The following is an 8174-nucleotide window of genomic DNA, read 5'->3' as shown; positions in this document are numbered from 1 at the left end:
GGAGTCATCTTTCTGTTTTTCTCATGGCTGCTCACCCTGGTCACAGGCCTCTTGCATGAGATGAAAACTGCCTTTTGATCCACCAAGAAACAAAGGTGCAATAAGATGCAGAGGCCAGCATGTGTCAAGTTCCTGTCCCAAATTAGTGGTCCCCAACGATTCTCAGGTCATTACTCAGCTTCCTCAGTCTGGGGCTGAGAACTCCCATGTTCTATGTGTTCCTGCCGGATCAGCTGGGTGACAACAGACCTGTCCTCAAGATGGCAATTCTACAGCTGCACTTACCCCACTGGCCCTCACTTCCCAACAGGGCCTCTAGCTGTCTCCTCAGCACTGACACTCACTGCTCCACAGGGATTCCAGCTACCCTGCCCCACTGCATTTTCCTCAGCCATAGAGACTCCAGTCCCTTTCCCTCAACTGCAGAAGACAGCCTCCCACTGCTCACTTATCTAAAGAAGCCATTGACTGGATGCCAGTCACCCCTCACATGCTGATCACAACGTGATCCATGAAGGTCTAGGATGTCTCCTTCCTCTCTGAGACAATGAACACGCGCCCCCAAAGCTCTGCATGGGTACCATACCAGATGATTTTCCAACACACAATGATCAGATCATCCATCCTGAAGCAGGAGTCCACTGAACATCTGCCTACCACGCTCAGCCCAGCAGATTCAGCATGCTCAATTCCGGGAAGGCACTGATCGACTCTGGACCCTCTCAACATTTGGACAAACAAAACACAGGATTGGGGCTGGACACAGAGGACAAAGGGCAACCCTGGCACTCCTTTATAAGGTGGCAGGATCCAGGCTTGGGACTTCCTGATTCTAGGTGTTGTGTTGAGTGTTGGTCATTGGCCTCTGGGAAGCTTGGGCAGCAGTGGGGATGTAATGGAGCTGCTGACTGGGACTGACCTGTGGCCTGTGGCCATATTCACAGTCATCTTCATATTACTGGTGGACCTGATGCAACGGCGACAGCGCAGGACTTCCCGCTACACACCGGGCCCTGTGCCATGGCCTGTGCTGGGTAACCTGCTGCAGGTATACCTAGATAACCTTCCATACAGCATGTACAAGGTGAGAAATGTAGGAGTGGATGGTAACTGAGGTTATGGTGTCCATAGCGGCACATAGTAGGGCTTGAGTCACAGATCAGAGATCTGGGTCCCAAAGAGGGGACAGGCTTAAAAATGTTTTGGTGGCAGCCACTGGGATTTTGGGGGACAAAAGTTTTGGGGCTCAAATTCCAGTAGGTGAATGAGGATGTGACAGCACCATTCAGCCTGGTTGGACAGAGCAGCAGCCATAGAGGTCCAATGTCCCTTATGGTCCTGATAAGACAAGGACTTGACCTGCTGTGACGTCTACCACCCCACGTCAATCAAGACACCAAGTGCAGAGAGGGGCTGTGGCTGCCTGAACCTCTTGCTGCTGTGCTCTCTGGCCTCACTGCCCATCTTGAGGAACCAGAGTTTCTTCATATATGTTGACATGCTAAGGGATACTAGGACAGGTTTCTGGCTCTGGCAAGGTCACCACTGGAGTGTCGCATCTATTTAATTGCTTTGCTGAACTTAAAACATGAGATGCCACAGTGGTGAAAATCCTCAGGCTTAGGATGGAGCTCAGCAAAGAGCATTTTTCCAGGATACATAAGGACCAAGAGTCAATAACAAGCAAGACACAAACAAATATACATGTATACACACACACAACCATAGACACACATGGATGCACACACACACACTCACACACATGGACACACACAGGAAGAGAGAATGAGAAAGAGGCATTACCTCACCTACACATGCACACACACATTCACATATAAAAACATACATATGTAAACATACGCAAATATGCACATACACACAGAGAAACAGCCTGTGCACGCTCACACTGTGAACGTGACTGTGCAGTGAGCCTGGTTCTGTGATCTCTAGAGACCTCCACTTCCCACGTGCTCTGTCCCTCTACTTCAGCTTCAAAACCGCTATGGTGCCATGTTCAGCCTGCAGATGGCCTGGAAGCCCATGGTTGTGATCAACGGGCTGAAGGCGATGCAGGAAGTGCTGGTGACCTGTGGAGAGGACACTGCTCACCGCCCACCAGTGCCCGTCTTTGAGTACCTGGGTGTGAAGCCCAGATCCCAAGGTAAAAGCTGTGTGGAGGATGCAGATGGCTTCTAAGATATGGCAATGAAGAGAGGAAGCACGGGGAATGAATGTGGGTGGGAATGTAGTCAAGCAATTCATGGAAAACTCACTGAAATCCAGGCTGCATGTGCTGGATTGGGGGAGCAAGGTTTTGGGAGGCTCAGAGGCAGGACAAAACCCAGAGGAAAAGAGATTGATGAGAGCAGGAGACACCATGCCTGGGCATCGTTGGCTACACACAGATGTGTCTGCAGGTGTGGTCCTTGCATCTTACGGACCCGAGTGGCGAGAGCAGAGGAGATTCTCTGTGTCCACCTTGCGCAACTTTGGCCTGGGCAAGAAATCTCTGGAGCAGTGGGTGATCAAGGAGGCCGGTCATCTCTGTGATGCCTTCACTGCCCAGGCTGGTGGGTGATGGGTGAGGGACGTGGTTGGGCACAGGGAGACATGGGCACTCCACTGATTTGCTTGCAACTCCACTCCCAGGGAAGGTCATCAACCCAAATACCATGTTGGACAAAGCTGTGTGCAATGTGGTTGCATCTCTCATTTTTACCCGTCACTTTGAATATGAAGACCCTTACTTCATCAGGATGCTTAAAGTACCAGAAGAAAGTTTGACAGAAGTCTTTGGCTTCATTCCTGAGGTAGGAGGTACAAGGCTGCTCACAGAGCCACTTCTGTGCAGTCCATCTTCCTGGGGGAAGCTATGTGCTAAGCTGCAGCACGAGCCTTATGGAGGTCAACTGCAGGAGGATATGCCTGTTGACAACTCATGGATGACAGGAGGGGAGAAGTGGACCGAGGTCGGGATTTCCAGTAAGGAAGAGAACATGGGCCCTCTGTTTGCATGGAAGACACAATGCCTGTGGCTATTGTCAGGGTAGAATATTCCTCTGTTCATCTGGTACTAAGAGAGCCTTTAGGTGGAAATAGCAAATTTGACAATTGAAGAAGAGGCAGGTGTCGGGTGTGGACAGACAGGCTCGGGGTCCATTGTGAAGGAGCCTGGCAACTGAGCTGCTCCAGGAGAATAGGAAGCAGCGCTAGCACCGAGGGTCCAGACAGATGGTGAGGGGTAAGGAGCTGCCAAGCAAGCCTCCCGACCTGAGTTTGGTGCCGGGGACCCATGTAGGATAGACACAATGGACTCTACACATTGTCCTATGACAGGTTCCCCCACACCGTGACATACGAGACGCATACGTGATCAATATTCACTAATAATGTAGAGTGAATAATTGTATGTAGAGAAAGTTCTGAGCTGTGTCTCTCATAGGTTCTAACGCATTGCCAATACTTCTGTGCATCCCAGGGCTGGCTGACATGGTCTTCCGAAGTCATAAAACCTTCACGGCCATTCTGGATAACGTCTTGACTGAAAACAGGACCACCTGGGAGGCTGCTGATCCACCCTGAAATTTGACTGATGCCTTCCTGGCAGAGATTGAGAAGGTGATTGGCAACTCCAAAAAATGTATCCAGGGGCTGTGGGCTGAGGTGCATAAAGCACACATAGCTGTGAGTCCAGAAGGGTGGGGTCCTGTGTCTCACCAAGTAACTCAGGATGGGGAAGCCCTGGAGAAATTTGGGGACCATGTGACACTTCCTCTCCTGCTGAGCCCATCCTTTCTGCCTGGCCCAGGCCAAGGGGAATCCTGAGAGCAGCTTCAATGATAAGAACCTGCACAAGGTGGCGGGTGACCTGTTCACTGCAGGGATGGTGACCACCTCAACCACGCTGTCCTGGGCCCTGCTGCTCATGATCCTGCATCCGGATGTACAGCGTGAGCCTGGCTGGGGCTGCGGCTGGGAGGGAGGTAGAGGCACACTCCCCAGATGATTGAGATGCTTTTGTCTCCCAGTGGGAACTCAACCCAGACTCCAGTGCCACTCACTGGTGTCTTTCTCACAGGGACTCAGTCCTTAGCATGGTTGAAAGACAGGGAAGGCCCCTGTGACTCTTTCACTGAGGAGAAGCTGTCCCTACAGGCAGAGTCCAACAGGACCATACCCAAAAGTGTATGTATGTATGTGTTCATGTGTGTCTTATGTGGGCACACACCTGTGGCACAGGTACATTTGTGTATGTTGTTTGTGTTGTGTAGGTTTGTATGAATGTGAAAGTGTATATGCTATGAATGCATGTATGTGTACATATGTCTGTGTGTACATGTGAGAATGGACTTGTGTCTGTATGTATATTATAAGTAACTGTGTAACCAACTGTCTGTCTCAGTGTGTAAAAGTGACTGTATGTGCATGTGTTATGCATCTGTGTGTCCATCCATCTCTTCATGTGTTCATGCATGTAAGTGTCTATGTCTGTGTATCACTGTGTATCTGTGTGTATGTGTGTATTCATGTGTCTATCTCTGTGTGCATGTGTTTCTTTGTACCTGTGCTTATGTGTGTGTCTGTGAAAGTGTATATATGTGTGCATGTGCCTCTGTGTGCATCTGTGTGTGCATGTGTATATATGTGCGTGTGTGGGGATGCTCCAGCCTGCACATTCATGTGAACAGACAGATGTCAATGCCAACTGTCTCTCAGTGTCCCCCTTCACCTGGACCATAGAAAACATGGAGCTCATCCTGTCAGCGAGCCTGGCGGGCCAATGAGTTCCCAGGATGCACCAGTCCCTGCCCCCACTGCTGTGGTTACTGTCACACAAAACCAGGTACTGTCAAGACCAGGTACGCATAGGCACTAGGATCTGAACTCAGGTCTTTGTGCCTTGACAGCATGCCCTCTACCATCTGAGACGTCTCTGCAGCCACCTCCCTGCAGTCCCCTGGATGTGGTGACAGAAACAGCAATTCTGGGGCACATGACATGTCTCAGCACTGTCCTTACTTAGGCTGACTGTTTCTTTAGAGGTTTTCCTCCTTCCCGTTTTCTGCATGATTTGATCTACTCTACTGCTTTCCAGACCTGCTCTACAATCTCATACACCACATCAATAGAATCAGGAGGGCACAGGCCCCACAGCCCTGCCCACCAGCCACATTTCAGAAGTCACAACATTTCTAGGTTTTCCAGTCCATCCTGTTATGCTATGGTTACTGAAGGTCACAGACCTATGGACTGTAATATATCTTAGTAGCCACAGGAGAGCGGCAAAGGTAGCCCTGGCACAAAGGAGGAACCTGCAGGGTTTAAGGATCCCTCCCCCTGCTCCTGCCTGGCCCCACCCTGGCATCTGATTGACCCTGAATGGTGAAAGAAGCCATCCTGTGCCTGTCCACAGGGCTGAAACCCAAATAAACAGAGAGGTCTCTTTCAAAGCCTGGCCTTCGAAGTGCTATAAAGAAATACTTTCCCAGAGAGCTACATCATTGAGGCAACTAGCTGCGGGGATTTCTCTCCACTTTCTATTTTTTCAAGGAATTGTATACATGTGCTATAAAGAAATACTTTCCCAGAGAGCTACATCATTGAGGCAACTAGCTGCGGGGATTTCTCTCCACTTTCTATTTTTTCAAGGAATTGTATACATGTAGGGGGGTTAATGTTATTCATTTGGTTGGTTTGATTTGGTTTTATATTTTGAGACAGAATTTTTCTATGTAGCCATGGCTATCTTAGAATTCATTGTGTTGACCAGTCTGGCCTCAAACTCAGAGATCCACCATCCTCTGCTTCCCAAATGCCGAAATTAAAGGCACGTACCTGGCTAAATAAAGTTGTTCCATCTTATAAATTTTGGCTATTTTTTTTTGCTTGCCCAAACTCCTCCCAGATCACTCAACAAGGATTCCTCATCCTTACCGTACTTCTTAACTGCCATACATCCCCCTCTGCTGTCTCTGCATGTGACAGTCCCAACAGCTGGACAAAAGCTATCATCCCTTGGGAAGAGAGAGCCTACATTGAGAAGATGCTCCCAGCAGACTGGACTATGGTGCATTTCCTTGATTGATGGTTGCTGTGGGAGGACCCAACATCCTGTGGGGCTGCCACCCCAGGGCAGGTAGTCCTGAATGACATGAGAAAGAAGGCTGACAAGCCAGTGAGTAGCACTCCGCCATGGTCTCTGCATCAGTTCCTGCCTTGGGTCCCAGCCCTGACTGCCCTAAATGATGGCATTGTAATCTTAAGGATGATAGAATCCTTCCCTCCCACCTTTGTGTTGGATCACAGCAATAGAAACCCAAGGGTGGCGGTCTGGATCTACTCCAGTTGCTTCTTCCTTGGATAGTTCTGTGTACAAGTTTTTGAGGTGCTGTGGGTTGATCCCAGGGTTTGGAGCACACTAGTCACACCCCTAACCTTTTGGATGAATGCGAAAGTTGATGGCATTCTTGTTGTACTTTACATACCATACTGTTTCCATTTGTCTCAGTTTGTCTTATTTCCTTTGCATTTTGCCCATCTGGTTGTTTGAGATCTTTGTTGTTAATTTCCACATGCTCCATTTCACTACTGAACTGTAGATTTATAGCCTCATGCCACAGAGGCAGGAAAGATCCTGCTTTTGACTTTTTTACAGACAGGGTCTCTCTATGCAGCCCAGGATGGCCTGGAACTCCCTATGCAGAACAGGCTGGCCTTGGACTCAGAGATCCATCTTCCACTGTTTCTGCCACCATGGCACCACCTTATCCATAGCCACCACCATCTGTAGTGCTGAGTGCCCTGTACAGACCCTGACTCTGTTCGTGGCTCCAAAATTTGATTGTTCTTTTTCTTTAAAGAATTATTTATTCATTTTATATATTAGGGCTGAGTACACAGTAGCTGTCCTCAGATACCAGTAGAAGTCAACAGATCCTGTTACACATGGTTGTGAGTTAGCATGTGGTTTCTAAGAATTGAACTCAGGACCTCTGGAAGAGTAGCCTGTGTTCATGTTCTTATCCACGGTAATTTACAAAACCCCTATAGTCTCCTCCCCACAGATAGCTTTGCCAATGTTTCCTCCTTTATTTTGCCATCCTATCTTCCCCACCTGCACTGCATGCAGCACCATGGTTTCCATGTCCTGGTGAACCATCACCACAGCCCCTCTACTGCCATAGCCAGGACATCACCTCAGACTCATCTCCTGCTGTACCTAGAACGCTACATCCTCCATCTAAGCTCCCACCAACAATGCAATCACCCATACCACGCCCAGACCTTTGCCGAAAGCTCTTCAGATATCCAGATCTCCCTGCTGACCTCTCTGGAAATCCACAGCATGTGTCTCTTGTTTACAAAGGGCCTGTTCACCCCACAGCTCTGCCCTTTGACTGTGGTATTTCTCAACAATTTTAGTATGACTTTCACAAGTTACAACAAATAACTCTCCTTTCCACTCGGTCTTCTCTATCGTCTACTGTCTCAGTCTTGCCATCTCCATTATCCTAGCATTTCCTGTAACTCTATCCACAAGCATGTGCTTTACTGTCCAGTGAGGAACAGGTTTCCTTTGGGGGCACCTCTCATGGTTCTACCATGTGTCCTTCAGACTTGTGTGCTCCAAGCCCTATCCCAGCATCCACCTCAACACAAGAGTAAGCCACAATACCAAACCCCATGGAAGCCTTGTTGGGAAGGTCTCTCATCATGGAGCCATGTCTCAAAATGTTCCCTTCAACTAACATGGGGACCTTTAAATCCCTAAAAACCAATGCAGAGCTGCCTCAGTTGTCCAGGATGGCTGGAATCATGGCTCTCTAGTCATAGAGCAACACTTGTCTCTTCCTGGTGAGTCTCAGTCTGGGACCTGATGTTCCCATGTGGAACTTCCCATCCCTTTTCTTGCATTTTTGTCTTGTAACTATTTTCTCATTGTTTACTATGGAGGTTAAGTCAAAATATTTACAATTCCTGCATTTTTGTTATTTACTGAAAGTGCTGCTCAATCATTGGTTCCATGGTTTGAGATTTCATAGGTACCAGCCCATGGTAATGGACCACAGTCCTACTGTGACCTCACACCATGAGGGGTACAGTATCCACCCAGGGATGAGCCAACCATAGCCAACTTCAGCCAGCCTTTTCCCAAACTGAACTTTCCCAAGGCT

General features: G+C 48.7%; 1 pseudogene; it reads left to right on the top strand.

Moving 5' to 3' along the window:
• Positions 1 to 895: 895 nt before the first annotated feature.
• Positions 896 to 4784, top strand: LOC127667362 (cytochrome P450 2D9-like; annotated as a pseudogene).
• The last annotated feature ends 3390 nt before the right edge of the window (positions 4785 to 8174 follow it).

Source organism: Apodemus sylvaticus, chromosome 17 (assembly GCF_947179515.1).
Source record: "Apodemus sylvaticus chromosome 17, mApoSyl1.1, whole genome shotgun sequence".
NCBI lineage: Eukaryota > Metazoa > Chordata > Mammalia > Rodentia > Muridae > Apodemus > Apodemus sylvaticus.
Note: the sequence above shows the minus strand (reverse complement) of the source record. Positions and strands in the feature narration are given on the sequence as shown.